Consider the following 19,128-nt stretch of genomic DNA (forward strand, 5'->3'; position numbering starts at 1 on the left):
ACCTGGGGACACTGCATCCGCAAAATCATTGAAAGAACTTTGGTGTGCGAATTATCATAATATAGGTCACTTAGCCACAAAGCATGCAAATGGTGTGCATTCTGTATGACCAACACAGATATCACCAATAATTGCCACTATAATGGAAGAGGCCAAAGAGACTTAGGCTAGCCGAAATGGCCTACCCCATTAGAGAAGTATCCAGGAGCATCATTTGCTCATCCACAAGGAAGTAATGAGATGAAGCAATCACCCTTGTTCAGAGGCGGCTTTGCAAGTGGCCGAGATGGAGGCCATGGTTGCAGACAAGGAGGTGGAAATAATAGATGGATGAACTGACCAAAAACTTGTATGCTTTGTCTCATAGAAGGACATTGGAGAAGTGAATGTCCCGAAGCCCAGGAGTATGATAGACAGAAAGCGAAATGCCAAAATATGGTAAGAAAAATGCCCAGCATGTCGATGGTGTAAATTGAAGATGTCAACAATACTATTCTTGAGATAAACATAATCACCAAAGTAGGCACGAAGTTGCAAAGTGCACGAGCAAAGTAGAAGGCCTTAATGGCCGATGCAAGAGGAGGTGTGCCGCCAAGTGATGGAATGGATCAAAGAAGATGTTTCACAAACACCCACAACAGTGATGAAGGAAAAGCCCATGATTAATCACAAAGTTTAATTTGCGGAGGAAGTCATAGCACTAGAACCATATGTGGTCTTGGAAAACAAATCAACCATGCCACTGCATAGCAGCCTTAAGTTATCCACGATAAGCAAGGCACTAGTGGAGGAACAACCTCAAAAGAAGGAAAGCACCCATTCAAATTTCATTGGGTAAGTTACTAAATCTTGTACCACAATTTCATGGAAAGCAAGGAACGGGAGTGGAATCAATTCTAGAAGCACCCATTCAAATTTCATTGGGTAAGTTACTAAATCTTGTATCACAATTTCACAAATAGCTTTTGCAATCCATAGCCAAAGGGTCACAAATTCTAGAAGTGCAGTCACTTCAACCATACATAACACCAGTTGCACCAAGCCCATTGACACATATGAGAGTCTCGGTCATCATTGCTAAGGCATAGGGAATATTATTCAAACAAGTTATCATCGAGGGAGCTCAAGGGTTAACATTGTCACACTAAAGACATGTCAAGAAAGAGGATGGCTAGAATGGGAGCGAATCCCATTCCTTGTCCGCATGGCTGATCAAAGGTGGGTGCGACCTCTAGGCATTTTAAAATTGGTAGTCATGGAGGTGGTTGAGATCTGCTTTGTAATGTCTTTTGTGGTGCTGAACACAGAAGCCCTATTCTGGAGTACACATTCTTATTGGGAAGACCCTGGATAAGACAAGAAAAAGTGAAACAGAATTGGGAGTGCAACAGACTGACACTGCGACGTGGCAAAAAGAGGTCAAAGTATCAATAGGAATGACACCAACACTAGAGAGTTCGTGCGGCTAGTGGTAGCAAAAATTGTCAATATGTTATATGGTCTAGATGATGAGAGGAAGAATTCCTAAAAGCAAACCCAGATTTGGTACTGTTCTATCTAGTGGACGTAGATGAAATTTCTACGCAATACATGCTTTCACAAAATTTTGCAAGAACAGCAAGTGTTGTTCCGCAAAATCAAAAGATTGGGTAGAAACTCCACCAAAAGACATGGATCTTTGAGAAGTTCTTGAAGCAAGAACATCAATTTGAAGAACGAATGAATCGAATGACACGGGTACAAGAAGAACTCTGGATTCAATTTTCTTGAGTTCAGATGGTACATCAAAACTAGTGGAAATTAGCTCTCTCTTGGAGCATGAATTTTGGGAAGCTTTGATCAAGCTCCTAAGGGAATTCACAAATGTGTTTGCATGGGAATACTTTGATTACAGGGATTAGATCCTAAATTTTACTAGCACTATTTTACTAGCACTACATAAATCTCAAGAAAGATGCGACATCTTTCAAAATGCAAAGATATCGCATGAATTCGCATGTGGGAAAGTTAGTGAAAGCGGAACTAGAGAGACTTATGGAAGTTGGATTCATTGCACCGATCAATAATCTAGAATGGATCTCACCAATAGTCATAGTGCCCACAAGAGGAACAAGACACTGCGCATTTGTGTCGACTACTACAAGTTGAATGTAGCTACGATGTTGGATGCTTTTTCCTTACCATACATGGACTCCATCGTGGATGATGTTACAGGAAATGAGGTCTATTGTTTCTTGGATGGATTTAGTGGCTACAAACAAATCCACATGGCACCATGATATCAACCCAAGATAGCCTTCATCATAGCATGGGGTGTCTACATGTGCACAATAATGTGGTTCAATTTGCGGAATGCTCCATTGGCATTCCAGGGAACAATGCTAGAAATTTTTGGGTCATACCTCATTGACTTCATGAGAATTTTCCTAGATGATTTGAGCATCTTCAGTGATCTAGTGAAATATCTGGAGCATTTGCCATTATGTTTCCAATGTTGCAGGGAGGTATCATTCAGCCTCAACCCAATGAAGTGTGCAATCGCAGTGCATAGCAGACGGCTTCTGGCCACCTAATATCCGTAGATGGAATTGCAGTAAATCCAGAAAAGGTTGTTGGAACTAGATGGGAGGTAGTCTAGGCTAAGATATGAAAGACTAGACTAGATAGCAAACATAATGGAAATGGGAACGAAATGCTAGAAAGAAATGATCAACCAAAGGAAAGTACTTATATAACCAAAAGAGGCTTGAGGCTTGATTTATTTGACAAGTGAAAGTACAATGCCTTTATAGGATAGGAACACACACACTAAGTACCAAATGTATAGGGGATAACTCCCAATATGACACATGGCACTCCTAAACACCTATTACTATAAAACTCACACTAGGACTCACCAAAATTGACTCAACCTGACTCCATTTCCTAAAACCCCCCATGGAGGAAGAGTGAGTGCCTACTAGAATGGACCAAGAACAAAACATGACAGTGATGGTCATCGGACTGTGCAATGATAGTCTAGAACTAGACATGGCTCTCATGCTAACTCACAGCAAGTGAGTATGGCTCAGAGGCTTCATCAACAATCCAAGTCCCATAGAGGTTGCCTAGGAGGGAAAAAAGAGCTCCTTTTGTGGCTTGGAAAATAGATAAACGATGTACGCGCAATGAGTGGCCAAATAGACAACACTTTTGAGCACTTTGGAAGAGAAAACAATGGAAAAAGGGAAGAGACTCAAGAGAGAGAACCTGAAGTGACCTTCATTACCAATAGAGTGAGACTCCACTCCAACGCAACTCAAAATACTATAAACACAAGGGAGAAGAAGAGGTTTCATACGTACAAGAGGGAGCAGAATCTCCAAGACTGCTCATAGAGAGAGAATAAACTAGAGAGAGATGGACTCAAGAGTCTACATGAGAGAATATCTACAAGATGAGAGTGCTCTCAAGGAAGCAAGAACGGAAGAGGGAGAGAGAGAAACAGAGAGCCACACAAGTTTTGGTGGGTGCAGAACACCCTAATCTTCTTTTTCATTCATTTATATATGTGTTTGAGTATTGTATATAACCGGGGTAAAGGCACAGTGACCTTTAACCCCCACAACCTCCCACTTAAAGGACAATGTGCCTTTAAGGGAGAACAACCAATGAGCATACTATCCAATGCCCATCAATACACGACAATACTCAAACCGCTGACTAGGTAGACTCTTCGTCAGCATATTTGCAGGGTTATCATTTGTATGAACCTTGACAAGCTCTATGCGCTTGTCCTCAAGTACTTCCCTGATGAAATGGTACCTGACCTCAATGTGTTTGGTCTTTGCATGAAAGACCGGATTCCGTGCTAGTTGAATAGCACTCATGGAATCACTATGCAATGTCGGTACACCTGTATGAATCCCCAAATCTCCCACTAGCCGATCAAGCCATATAGCCTCCTTGCAACCCTCTATGGCTGCAACATACTCAGCCTCTATGGTAGACAAAGCAACGCACTTCTGTGCACGAGACATCCACGACACTGCAGCACCTGCAAAGGTGAACACATAACCATAAGTGGATCTCCTACTATCCACATGCCCTGCATAGTCTGAATCTATGTACCCAAGTACACGCATGTCTCCTCTACCAAAGCAGATGCACATCTCCTTGGTACCCTTCATGTACCTCATGATGCACTTAACTGCCTCCCAATGCCTCTTTCCTGGATTAGCCATATACCGGCTTACAACTCCCACTGCAAATGCAATGTCTGGTCTAGTAGCTATCATAGCATACATAAGACTCCCAACTACTGATGCATGAGGAACCTTGGCCATCATGGCCCTTTCCTCATCTGATTTGGGACTATCTGTATGACTCAGTTTCACATATGGAGGCATGGAGTATTCACTGCCTTCCCCCCCTCCATATTGAAACGTTGCAATACTTTTGTAACATACTCTTTTTGTGAAAGCCAAAGGAGTTTCCTACTCCGATCACGCATGATGCGCATACCAAGAATATGACTTGCAAGTCCCAAATCCCTCATATCAAAGGCCTCATGCAACTTGGCCTTTAATGCATCTAGCTCATAAGTATTCTTGCTAGCCAATAGCATATCATCCAAATATAGTGCCAAGATTATCAGGCTATTATCCTTAGCCCTTTTAGTGTAGAGGCACTGATCAATTTCACTCCTAAATCCCTGGGACCGAATGAAAGCATCAAACTTCTGATACCATTCTCTAGGTGCTTGCTTAAGACCATAGAGACTCTTCTTCAGCTTGCAAACTAAATGCTCTTTGCCCTTTTCTTCAAAGCCTTCCGGCTGCACCATGTAAATTTCCTCATGCAAAATCCCCACGCAAGAAAGCTGTCTTGACATCCATCTGCATAAGCTCCATATCCTCTGATGCCACTAGTCCAAGCATGCATCTAAGTGTGGTTATCTTCACAACCGGAGAGAATATCTCATCAAAGTCCACACCCTTCTCTTGCTTAAACCCTTTAGCGACTAAACGGGCCTTGTACCTAGGCACATCATCACCTGTGACCTTCGTTTTGTAGACCCATTTACATGGCAATGCTTTCTTTCCATGTGGCAAAGAAACCAAGTCCCAAGCCTTATTCTTCATAAGTGAACTCATCTCTGATTGCATAGCATACTCCCACTTGCGTTGATCCTCACGCATCATAGCCTCTCTATAGCAAGAAGGCTCCCCGCAATCAGTAAGCATCACATAGTCTACCCTTGGAACAAACCTATCAGGCGGTCTAGACACTCTAGATGATCTTTTCAAGGGCATTTCAGCTTGCTTTCCCACCTGCATATCAGCCACATTTGGCTCATCATTTCCACCAATAGATGATCCATCATCTACCCTTGATTGTATACCTATGGGAGTACTTGGTGGTACCACTTCTTGCACATTTGGTGCATGGACAGCTTGTTGTCTATCAACATATGTAGGTGGATTCACATCCTGGAAAGTGATTCTCCTCATTTCCACATCCCTCATGGGTGCCTTATGCATCTTCTTCTCATTGAAGACTACATCATGGCTACGTATGATTTTCTTTGCTTCTAGATCCCAGAGACGATAGCCCATCTCTCCACTTTCACCGTAACCCAGAAAGATGCATTTCCTAGACTTAGGATCTAGGAAATGCATCATCTACCCTTGATTGTATACCTATGGGAGTACTTGCTGGTACCACTTCTTGCACATTTGGTGCATGGACAGCTTGTTGTCTATCAACATATGTAGGTGGATTCACATCCTGGAAAGTGATTCTCCTCATTTCTACATCCCTCATGGGTGCCTTATGCATCTTCTTCTCATTGAAGACTACATCATGGCTGCGTATGATTTTCTTTGCTTCTAGATCCCAGAGACGATAGCCCATCTCTCCACTTTCACCGTAACCCAGAAAGATGCATTTCCTAGACTTAGGATCTAGCTTCTTTTGAAGCTCTTTTGGCACATGTGCATATGCCTCACACCCAAATATACGCAAATGAGAGTAAGAGGGCTTCTTGCCACTCCATGCCTCTTTAGGAATACCACCATCCAAACTCTTACTAGGTGATCTATTGATCACATGCACTACAGTCTTCATTGCCTTAGCCCAAAAACCACCAAAAAGACTTGCATTGGAAAGCATGCATTGCAACCTTTCTTGAATGGTACGGTTCATCTTTTCTGCAACTGGATTTTGCTCTGGAGTACGAGGGGATGTGAGCTCCCTCTTAATCCCACGTGTATCACAGAAATGCTGAAAGTCATGAGAGAGATACTCTCCACCATTATCAGTCCGTAGGCATTTAAGCGTTCTACCTCACTGATTCTCAACCAAGGCCAGCCATTTTTGAAATACCTGGAACACATCACTCTTCCGAGCTATAGCATAAGCCCACACTTTCCTAGTTGCATCATCAATGAATGTCACATAGTATTCAGCCCCACCTAATGACCGTGTAGGCATGGGACCACATACATATGATTGCACCAAATCAAGCTTTTCAAACTCTTTCTTTCCCCTTCTTTTATGGGCTGATTTATTCTGCTTCCCATAGAGATAGTGCTCACAAAATTCAAAATCAAAAAAACTGAAATGCGGTACATAACCCAAACGACATAAGAGTTTCATTCCATTCTGGCTCATGTGCCCCAACCTACAATGCCACAAAGAAGTGCTTGGTTGCTCGGTTATTGCAACAACATGATCAAATACCCCTGATATATGTAAGGGATACAAAGTCCCACACTTGGCACCTCTGGCCAAAAGCATAGAGCCCTTCTGAATTTTCCAACTCTGAAAGCCAAAAGTGGTGTGAAAACCAGAATCATCTAGCTGACCCACTGAAATAAGACTCTTGGTCAACTCAGGCACATGTCTCACATGTTTCAAAACAAATGCAAACCCATTTGCAAAAGAAAACTTTATGTCACCTACTCCCACTATGTCACATGCATAGTCATTTCCAAGATGCACACAACCTGTCTTTCCACTGTCATAAGTGGAGAACCATTCCCTATGGGGAGTAACATGGAATGAAGCACCAGAATCCAAAATCCAATCCTGGGAATATGCGTAAGCAACTCTGCAGATAAACTAGACATGAAGAGAACTTCATTGTCACTATCATGTGTGACTGCATTGATCTCCTCGATCTTCACTTTTCCTTTGTCCTCCCTTGGACTCTGTTCCTTTTGATTTGCACCCCAATTTGCATTATTTTTCTTATCCTTTTTCTCTCTTTTTAGATAGTAGCAATCCTTTTTCATATGGCCCTTCTTGCCACAGTAGTAACACTCAATGTTCCATGCCCTGGATTTGCTACGAGACTTCCCTCTTTCTTGGGACTTCCCCCTGAACTGTGATATGCCCCTTTGCACATTTAAGGCTGCATCCTGCTTGTTGCCATCCATAGACTTGTGTCTAATCTCCTCGGCCAACAAGCTACCCACAACAACATCAAATTTCAATACTCCACTAGGTGCAGAGTTACTGATAGTTGTACGGAAGGTATCCCATGAGGATGGCAATGAACATAAGAGAAATATTGCCTTAGTTTCCGCATCAAAATTCATCTTCTGAGCCTGAAGCTGGTTGAAAATAATATTGAATTCATTCAAGTGAAAAGCAATGGAGACCCCTTCCTTCATCTGCAGCTCAAACAACCTCTTCATGAGATAAACTTTATTAGAGGCAGTTTCCTTTTCATAAGTGGCACACAGTTTCTTCCACAAATCTTTCGTAGTCTACTCATTTACTACTGTGAAATAAACTGACTCTGCAAGATGAAGTCTAATAGTAGATTTTGCTAATGCATCCAACTCATTCCAATCATCCTCAGACATATTTGCAGGCTTAGCTTCAATCCCTGCCAAGGGTTTAATCTGCTTCTTTTGAATAAGCACATCCCTTATTTGTTCTTTCCACAAAGAAAAGTTTGTCCCATCAAACTTTTTAATGCTGAAAAACTCCTTTTCAGACATGGAAGAGGATGCCATGATGCAAATGAAACAAAATCCCAGATGCTAGTACCTGCAAGAGAGAATCACACCAAATACTAGGTGCACCCAAATGTGTATGCCACAATAGAGTGAAATATCACCAAAACTCAAAGCTCAAAGCATCAAAAGATGCATTTGACTCATGTGCATATACTATGCATCCATATGAGCAAATCTAGCCCAAAAGAAAATGCCAACTGCAATGGCAATCCAAAATGCCAATAAGTGCCAAATGACTCAAGCATAAACACTGTCCACTGGCATATGCATTAATAATATCTCATCCAAGAGAGCATAGCACTATCAGTGCATCACCTGTAATGTGTCAAAGCTGTCCCTCAGCATAAAATAGCATCCATGTGCAAAGCGTCCATAAAAAATAGCATCCCACAAGGCAATTTGGGCCTATCAGTGCATCCAATAAGGACCGCAATGCATCCAAATGGCCTATAAATCATCCACTACAACCCAATGCACACCACGAATGAGCGCACTCTGCTCAAACTCTGCAACCTGAGTGATCTGCATAAGGTATGCTCAAGAAATCATAGTCCCACGGTAATGGCCGCTACTGAAAATAGAACCTGAGATGCCTCAAAACATGGGTGCCATTGCATAATCGGACTCAGCAAGAAAATTTACAAAAATCTCTCTTCTGTCGGAACTCCAAAATCCCAACCGATGAGTGAGAAATGGGAGTCAACACTTATCCACTGCCATGTGGCATAAATCTAAGGTTTCAAAACCTTGAATGAAAAATGCATAACAGAGAGACAAAATCAAATACACAGAGATCTATAACTCTGAAAATCCTCCACCGAATCGCGCAAGAACTGATAGGTAGGGGTTTTTAGGCGTCCGAAATGCAATGGGACAAACGGTTTTGGAAACCGTGGTCTCAATCACTGGATCCAACACACGGACTGAAAAACGTTTTTGGAAACAGAGCTGTTTGTAAACTCCACCGGAGTGCAAATGATGAGCAACATAGAAGTTTTAGGACCTCCTGAGTCCACCGAAGCTGACAGATCTGCAAATGGTTGCTCCAAACTTGAGTTCCAACACCCGGGCAGAAAAACACAGAAACTGATACATTGAGTCAAAAATCCAATGAAATGATCCCAGATTCAAGAATGAAGGTGTTTCCAAGCTCCTGAAGTGAAGTGGACACCAAAAGCAAGCAATAGTTGCCTCTACAAGTCAATGTGGAGTCTCTGTCATCGAACGGAACAGGGAAAAGCTCAAAAAACGACTTTTTCTTTAAAAACACATAACAGGCTCTCAAAACCACTTCGCAAAACCAAAGTGACTTTTCCAAAGGTTTCTCTAAGGTCTCTGCACACTCGGATGCAAGTAAAGTCACCCAGAAAGCTTCCCACAGAGCTTCTCCTTCCTCCCACATAGCTGCTGAGCTTCTAGGTATTCACGCACGCTCAGTTAGATCACCCGAGCTCTGATACCACTTAGAAGTGTTCTAAACAGAAGCAAGAACGGAAGAGGGAGAGAGAGAAACAGAGAGTCACACAAGTTTTGGTAGGTGCAAAACACCCTAATCTTCTTTTTCATTCATTTATATATGTATTGTACATAACCGGGGTAAAGGCACAGTGACCTTTAACCCCCACACAAGAGGGAGAGAAGGCTCATGGAAGAGGCTTGAGGAGACTAGAGCTACAGCAACATGAGGCCTAATGGTGGGAGAGATGTTGAACAAGGGAGAGGAGGGCTCCTTTTATAGAGATTTTCTCACCCTCCTTCACCCATTTACAATTGCTGCCTGTAGATTCCTTTCCCCATCAATCACATAAGCTCGTATGTCACCATCCATGTCCTTTTTGGCTACTCTTGCCATGTGTCCCATCAAAATATGCTCAAGTTTCTTAGAATATTAAGAAAGTCAAGAGTCTCCCCACATGGAGCCCATAGGGACCCTCTCTTTTCCATATGTCCACATCCTCCTTATTCCACATAGGAATTCTAGAAGGATTCCTCTTGACTCGACACTCCTCCACATGCCTTCCACACACTTAGCATGTGATCTCTCTTATATTATTGGAACACATGGACATCAGCCCACCTCTTTAAATAAATTCCTCTTTTTTTGGACCAAAATTGTGAGTCTTGAAATAAGGTGAATTATATTCAATGGGCCTATCCTCTAGGAAATTTGGAAAAATTTTCCCTCGTCTTCTTATCCATGAGCAGTTGTCCGGGATATCTTGGATAGGATCATGTCTCAAACGAACCTGCACACGCAGTGGTAGCTTCAGAAGGAGGTAGACGTGGAGGGAAAAATGATTGTCTGGGGAGCACAGGAGGGGGCCATTGTGGTAGGGGAGAATGAGAGGAGAGGGGGGAAGGAGGGCAGCTACGGAGGGGTGGAGGAGGAATAGTAGCAGCAAAGAAATGTATGGGAGGTACTGTGAGGAAGCCATGGATGAACTGCAAGCAAGGGGACTATATAGTGCTGCGATGACGGTGATCTGGTGAGCATGGGCAGGTTGACCGCCATTGATTGATTGAGGATGCCACATTAATTACACTTTGAATAAGCTAAACATATAATATTACTAACTAGGTTAAAGTAATCATACTAAAGTAATGGAATCGACGTAATTCAACTAGCTCAATAACTTAACTAGCACAACTAACTTAGGGGGCTGAAGGAGCAAGATGGGTGGCACTGGGGAGGGGCAAGTAGATGGGAGAGGTAGCTAGGGAATTGACGATAATCTCATCTTTGTATCTCTCTCTCATATGCAATTACGTTGATGGGTTGGCCTAGATACAATAGAGAGGAGAAGTGAGGGGACAGGTGAAACGAGTAGCTAGGGAGGAGGAGCTAGAGAGTTGGCCCTCAGTTAGGCCAACATAGAGCCAAGCACTTGTGGGGTAGACAAATGAAGAAGCGACTAATGCTATCGGGAAAGAAATTGGTAGAGACATAAGGGCGGGTGGCTTGGTGGACTGAGCACATCTTTGGTTAACTTCTCGAGCAGCAAAGGAGCTATAGTAGCAGCTAGTGTTCCTGAGTTCGATGAAGAGGCACCTTAAGCTAAAGACGGTGGACCAATTGTAAGCAGTGCTCTAGTAGCCATCGAGTGTCAGTACTAAAAGTTGGTCCAGTATTTATTCTTAGCAGAGTACATTGTAATCGAGCTGATGGCTCAGAGCATTCAAAATATTCAAAGATAGACGGTTGTGTGTGATATCTTGGGCTTGCTAGGTTAGGAGTTTGCTTAGTCATGTGTGTTCAAATCAAGCTGAGGCGGCTTCTTATAGCAAAGATTTTCAATAATACAAGTGTGGGATTGCTTCCTTTCTGTACTATTGTATTGTTTTCATTCATTGTTACTTGCTCAATCCCTCATCATCATCCGATTGCCCCTACTATAGCCCTCTCCGACCTCCGAGTTATTACTATTGGCATCTATTTGCACACTACCAAGCATGTTTGCACACCTAGCTCTCTAAGGACTACAAAAGCGAGCATCTTTATATGAGCGTTGCACTCACTTTTCACCCGAGCGTAGCACGGGTTTGGGTTAAAGGTTTGGGAGCGCCGAGTGACGAGCACCTGTAGCTAATCATGGGTAGTGAGCAAACAAGGCCATCAACATTTGGTGATCTTGCATGGGAAGGGTCAATAGAATTTGAGTATTGACAAGGTGTTAGTTGTGGGAATTGAGTGGATTGAGTTTGGGAAGCCTAGGATTGAGTGAACAACCATTGAGAAAATAGTTCATGCTGAATCAAAGCATTTGCTGGGTGTTGTGAGCTACTACACGTAATACCACTGAGTCAATACAGACGTGTGGCACAGTCTAGTGAATTAAAGCAAATACTAGGTGTTGCGAGCTACTATAAGAATACCTCCAAGCTAATATTTGATGCACACTAAAAAAGAAGACAAAGATATACAGCTAGGAGTGAAGAGTACCTAAATTATCTACATCGAGGCTACATCCAACCATGCGAGCTAGTGTGTTTTAGAGCCTGAAATGGGTTCCTGAGGAAGGTTGGCAAAACAATCAATACCCAACAAGAGCACAAAGCATGAGGAGAGAGACTCAACCTCACTACCCCAGGGGCGAGATTTGATTACTATGTAGAGCAAGAAGGATGAACCACTGGTAATCGGCTGAGGTGCTCCAGAAGACCGGCAGATGAAGGTTCGTCATGGTAGATGGAGTTCGAGCACTCATATATGGATATTTTGGACTTGGATTAGTTGGTTGTTTCCTTTGTTGACCCTCAACATGAACATTAGCACACACAAAATGACAGAGAAAGGCTTCTTCAGTACTCGTCTATTCCTTTGAAAGGACATAGTCGAGAAAGGCGTGGTTAAAGAAGTGGTGGATGTGCAGCAACTAAGGGAATTTGGCCAAGTTCCTCTTCATCTAGATAGAAGGTCTATTGGGTTTCAAGGTGAAACATTTGACCGACTAGTACATTTAAGGCCTGAGGATGTTTTGATAAAGTGACTCAGAATTGATCGTAGGTGACCACTCATGCATGAAGATAGTCATGAGAGGCCATATTTGGGCATCGAGTGGCATATAGTACATTATCGACATGGGGACCGACCTCTCGATCGTACCTATGTTAAGAGACATGAAGACCCTGTTCCTCCTTTTAGACGTCATGTTTACCTAACTCGAGGAGATGATCAAGTGGATACCATGGTTATGAGTGGACAACCTGTGTACCATATTTGATCAAGTAGAAGATCCCAAAAAGTGGGCAAAGAAGTCCAAAGCCATACAAAACATCAAGGTAAAAATCCAAAAATTTAAGGGTACTGATGATGAAGACTTGTATAATCATCTATAAAGTTTCTTGCGGGTCTGTCATAGAGTAATGATTTGAAAATGAAGACATTAGCTTTTAATCAATTTATTATTATGTACCTATTCACAATGCTCGGGAGAATAAGAGTATCACTTTCATTGGTCCAAAGTCTGGTGGAGTCAATGGCAAAGAAACCACTATTATCTCTCCTGACCGTAGCATTCATACCATTATAGATAGTTCTAAACCATTTGACATAAGAATGAAAATACTAAATTGTCTAAAATCAACTTCATAGATGTCATTGTCCCATAATAATCTAACTATAAGAATTGGCATTAGAAGTTAGATTCAGATCTTTGGGCTTTTAGAACAGCTTTCAAGGTAACCATGGGTATGACTCCTTTCATATTGGTGTATGTCATAGAGGCAGTTGTCCCAATGGAGTTTATTGTGGGGAGCTTGAGAATTGCTATGGCACATAAATTATCTCACGAAGAATCCATAAATTTTAGAATTCAACAATTATTGAAGTTGGATGAGGATCAAATTATCAGTTCTGATATTTTTTAGATCATTTAGAGAAGAAGACAAGCTTGGATTAATAGGAATATAAAGTTCCAATTGTTTAAAAGAGGTGATTTGGTGCTGATGTACAATTCGAAGCTTGGACCTCATCTAGGAAATTTGAAATTGAGATATGATGGACCTTATAGAATTGTGGAAGTGCCTAATTAGGAAACATTTCTAGTGAGTGATTTGCATCAACTTGCTTGGCTATCTTGTACAAAGTTAGCCACCATGACTCCACAGTCATAGGTGACTCTCTTTGAATTGATGCGTTCCACACGAAAATGTCGTCCATGTGACCATAATGTACTTTACTTTTTTTACTACAAAAGAACATCATGAAAAAAACGAGGATGCATCTGTAGCGATTGTGACCATAATTAAATACCCAAATTAAGTAGAAAGGTAAGAATCTTACATATGGCATCCATCCAACTCCAATCACCCACTCTTGACTGGTTATATCCTCTCCATCATCTTTGGCTTTCCGAAGAACTTGTTGTAACCAATCACGTGACATGTGTTTGAGGAGAAGAGCAAGGTCCCGTGGATATGGTTCCCTTTGCCTATGCATGACTCTAAATCTTGTCCTCTCATTTATTATTTCTGCTTTGGCCTCTTCATATCTCTTAATCCATTTTTGAATCTTGGGACTATTGAGGATACAAAACTTGTTGAATTTATCCATTTTCTTTGCACTTATCTTTTTCTCTTTCCCTTTTCCTTAGGGCACCTTGGCAACGACACCATCATCATCCTTGATATTCCAACCGGGTGGCATACCGGGATCCATGGATGCAAGAAACTTTGTGATGTATACTAATGACTCCTGCACAAGCCATCCATCTGCCATGCTTGCTTCAGGTCTAGCTATTTGCCTTGCAAATCCCTTCAACGGATTTTCATAGACCGTTCAAGGAAAAACATCCAACGACTATGAACGGTTCTTGCAACATAGCGACCTCATCAACCACGTGCACCTCAGTCGTCGTCATAATGCTTGAGGAAAAGTGTTTCTTAAGCAAGCATACAACTTCGATGGAGTCCACCTTAGCCCCCTCGATTCTCGATACAAAGATCTCTTTTTACAAGATCCACCTATTTCACATGCACATGTAAGATTCAATACTTTCTATCGATCATTTCAAATTGAATGAAATATAATGAAGATGATATGATAGTAAGCATACCTCACAATGCCACTGATCTTGTAGATAGCTTTTCTAGCATCTTCTGATAAGTATCATTTCACTATAATTGGGATGATAAACTATCCAAGAAATAGAGGAGTTTTAACAATGTATCACGATCGTATTTACACAAAAGCATCACAATCTTAGTTCTAGTAAGCATTCAAACTAACATGTAGAATACATGTAAGACCTTGTGCCAATCATGGGACTTGAGGCCACTAATCTTATCATCCTCTGTAAAACGCTCCTCTCAAGCAGCACATGTGTCCCGCGAGTGCCCGAAAAGATGCAATGTCGGCCTTGACTCTTGCCTACTATCTCTTGGAAAGGATCCAAGGTGCCTTCGAGATAAAAATTCTAAGAGGGAGCTCTTGGGTTCTTGAAGCACCCTCTTGATTTTTTGAAGCACCCTCTTGGGTTCTACACCACCCTCTTGGGTTGGAGAACCACACTCTTGGGTTCTACGAGCATGCTCTTGGGGCCACAAGTGAGGCATCCTATCCATCTCGCACAAGTCTCTTCTCGCACTCCCTTTGTGTCTTTGTCATACCAATTAAGTGTTCCTAAATGGAAGCCCCCACATTCTTAAAGATATGCATGGGATCCAACATATGAAAGCTCATGAAAGATCAACATCCGTTCCATACTAGGAGGAGGCATCTCTCTAGTTCTCCAAGCCCCAATCCAATCACTTGCCTTCCTACAAGTCACTGGTGGATCAAGTTGACCTTCACATCCAGGATGGTTAAGCAGAAGGTATTTCGCATGGCCTTCATAAACTAGCTTTCTCGTATGTTTGGATTGTTGTGCATTCATACTAGAACCACAAATAAAACAATCTGTGTACGCACTTGTTTTGAGTCCTACATGCACAAAAAGATCATTAGACATGCATATATCACACTACAAATCATAAAAGTAATATTAGGCACACACAAGTACATAACTGTACACTCTCCATATCCTGGATAGTCATGCATTGTCTACATCAAAATTCCCCTGATGGAAATGTTTGTGGTATACCTCAGAGCTATAGAAACATCAAAGACACGTATGCCTCTCCGTAGGGTTTGTATCTCCTTGATCAAGGGTGCCATGTACACGTCCATATTCTTGGCCTTATAGTGCCTTGGCACAAGTAGGGCAAGCATGAGATGCCCCTTCTTTATTGAGAACCATGATGGGATATCGTAGTTCACCAAGACTATGGGCCATGTCCACCAAGATGTGGAGCATGACTTGAAAGTGTTCACACCGTCCATTGCAAGCCCAAGATGTAAATTGTGTAGCTCCCTCGCAAACGTTGTCCACATGGTGTCTATATGCTTCAAGCATAACAATCTAGAGAGATCTTAAAGTATCACTGGTTATCGTAGACCGGTGTGTAGCATGCCATGTCATCAGTTGCGTAATGTCTGGGCCTCTGAACATGTGTTTTATTCTAGGGATGATGGAAAAATGTCTCAAGACCTTTACTGGGATCTTGTCACCCTACAAGTCCTGTCTATAGTGCTATGTCCCACACTTTAAATAATTAACCAAATTTCCATACTCATGATAAAACAAAATACAATCATCACGGCAAGTGTGAATGGTGTCACAATCCATCCCAGCCATTGCCAACATCATCTTCTCTGCATCTCTGGAATTGAGCATGGTATTTGGGGCAGGCATGTAGTAACCTAAGCTGCAGTTTGCATATCCAAGAAACGTTAAGAATGAGATATGCAGTTTGCATATCCAAGAAATGTTAAGAAAGAGATACTAATTAAAACAATTTGCATATCCAAGAAACCTTAAGACTGAGATACTAAAATTAAAACAATTAAAACAATTTGCGCTAGCACACTTGTATCTGACCAGCCATACTTTGCCTGCAAATTCAAGATAGAGAGCCAAGCTTGTAGTTTTGTCATCCCGGCACCATCATATAAGCATGTTGATTGCCAAATCTCGCATCACAGTCTTAGACTCAAACATCTCTCCCCCATGTGATGTCATTTCTCTAAAACAAGATACCATCATGTCCGCCATACCTTGATCCTCATCTAGAGGGTCATCTAGCTCAAAGTGTGGTGGTGGTGAATGTGCACCCTCACTCCTCTCATCCTGTATAGTGACACAGGGTTAGTGTGTGCGAAACACATGCAATATAAATATTCATGAGTTACTCAAATACTATTGTCTTATCGATGATCTAGTACTTCTTTCAAAACATTGATGTTGAAAATAACAAAATTTTCTTTCAACCTCTTGCATATGGAAACCTTTAAAAACCAAACCTCTTGCAAATGCAAAACCTTGAAAGAGTTGACTTGCTTCCATGAAGACAATTTCAAACTAAAACTAAAACTTTTTATTTTATCTCATACAAAATTATAAATTTAATACTATTAATCATAAATAAAATTTAAAACATATAGATATAAAAATATTTATAATTGTATAAAATTTCTCATCCATAATATATCAAGCCATATTAAAATATGATATATTTATAAAAATATATTAATTTGGTAAACATCATTTATACATAAAAGCGTTAAAATATATAGATAATTGTATAATATTATGATTTAAAAATTATCATTTTAAAAATTAGAACTCTATTGACATGAAATGTATAATTTACTATTGAAATAGCATCTACACCCTACTACCTTAACTAAAGATGTAATTGGGGAAAGGGATTGAGCCAACGCACCGATGATCGTTACTCTACTTGTACTGAGCACTTGGTCCTAGAATCAACACAGAAGCTTAATTTGGGTACTACAAAGGAGCCGCCCACAGTTGTGGTAAGATGACCAACTCCCAACTGTTAAAAGTATGCTTTTACAATCGAAGGATGTATTTGCATGGAGTTACACCAATTGAAGAGGAGTTCCCCCATAAATCTACCAGCTTCACATACCACTTGTACCGCAAGGCATAGGATGAACCCGAACTAAGCCAAGTGCATGAAAGCAGAGCTTTACCAGCTCATCCGTGTTAAATTCATCTATGGATTCATTGGAGTGACTACTTGTTTCTGATAGTAGTGGTGACCAAAAAGAATGGCAAAGTGCGAGTGTGTGTTTACTACAGAAAGTTGAATGCCCAAATAGTACCAAACCCATTTCCGATTCCATTTACAGATGGGATACTTGACTACCTTTCAAGCCACGAGATCTACTTGCTCGTGGATGGCTATAATGGCCATATAACCAAATTTCTAGTGCATTAGAAGAACAATCCAAAACTGCTTCTATATAAGAATGAGTTGCTTGTGCCACTAAAGTTATGCCATTTGGACTAGGAAATGTGCCATCCACTTTTCAGAGATTTATGGGGTAAAACTTTTAAGATCATCCGACGGAGTTCACTACTAATTAGTTGGATCCTTTTTGTGTTTACTACTCGGTAGTTTTCGTGCATCTTGTCTACCTTGGAAAATCCTTTGACAGGTGCAGGCAAGTAGGGATTTCTCTAAACCCAAGTATGAGTTAGCATGCTACTCGGCCATGCCATTTTCCAAAAAGAAGGGATTCGACCGAGCGAGGCAAGATCAAAGACATTGAAAGGATGCCTAGCCAAATATCCTATCTCTTAGTTGCCTCTCACTCAACAGTGCTATAATTGCACTCGGGTGGTGTCATTCATCGGATGGCATAATAAATCGAATAATCTAGTTTACCATCTAGTTTGGTCAAGATGATACCAATAGCATACCCAGAAGCATCCACATGAACATTGAAGATCACATCCCACCTAGGCTATCGGAGAATCGTGTCTCAGTGGCTCGTTTCTTTCGTTCGTGAAACTCTGTTGATAGCTGCTCGGTCCACAAGAACTTGGTTTTTGGACATTTCATATAAGGGAGTTGGAATTTTGGCAAAGTCCTTGAAAAAACTTCTATGAAAGATGATGAATCCAAAAAAGGGCCTAAGCTATGGGAATCCACTCATTGGAATCATTAGGCCTTAGTTCATTTAATCACCAAAACAGTGTTTCATGGACATCTAATTAGGTCAATCTTATTATTCAAGAGTTCAATTTAAAAATCATTCACAAACTAGGAAAGTCTCATTCAGAAATAGATTGTCTGTCACCTTTATCTGCCTCAGATGGAAACCAAGGCATCAGCACTAAAGCTCGGAATAGATACGTATTGTTGATGATTTTTATAAGAAAATATGATGAATTAATACAGTACCTGTCTCATGGCACGTTTCCTGAGCATATATCATAGGATAGACACAAGCAATTACGCCTGAAAGCATGGAATGTACATAAAATTTTATTAGTGGTCGACTCCACCGCTAAGGAGCAAATGGAGTACTAAGATGATGACATGAACGACCAATAGTACTCAATGAAGTGGCTTTGCTGAAGACATGTACTCTTGTGGAAGTAGGCGACTTGTTCTTTGAGAGATATGACACTTGACACACTAAGCCTGGGCATCTCGAAATAGAGTAGTCCGCCATAGTCCTGCCTAGAAATTTTTTCGAGCGGTCAAGTCACCTCTAATATGACCACCAATAGGTTCGATATGTGCTTAGGAAGCATTTAAAAGATGG

At 41.3% G+C, this 19,128-nt stretch overlaps 1 protein-coding gene across 1 annotated transcript in view; it reads right to left on the bottom strand.

The window, feature by feature from the left end:
- Positions 1-16,410: 16,410 nt before the first annotated feature.
- The window catches only part of LOC147886751 (pentatricopeptide repeat-containing protein At1g06140, mitochondrial-like), a 48,880-nt gene continuing 46,162 nt past the window's right edge, over positions 16,411-19,128 (bottom strand). The window contains exon 3 of the mRNA XM_087395512.1: positions 16,411-16,675. The gene's annotated coding sequence lies outside the window, so the exon portion shown is untranslated. The remainder of the gene's footprint in view (positions 16,676-19,128) is intronic.

The sequence above is a fragment of the Dipteris shenzhenensis genome, chromosome 24, assembly GCF_047967505.1.
Source record: "Dipteris shenzhenensis isolate YYH24624 ecotype China chromosome 24, Dip_SZ_1.0, whole genome shotgun sequence".
NCBI lineage: Eukaryota > Viridiplantae > Streptophyta > Polypodiopsida > Gleicheniales > Dipteridaceae > Dipteris > Dipteris shenzhenensis.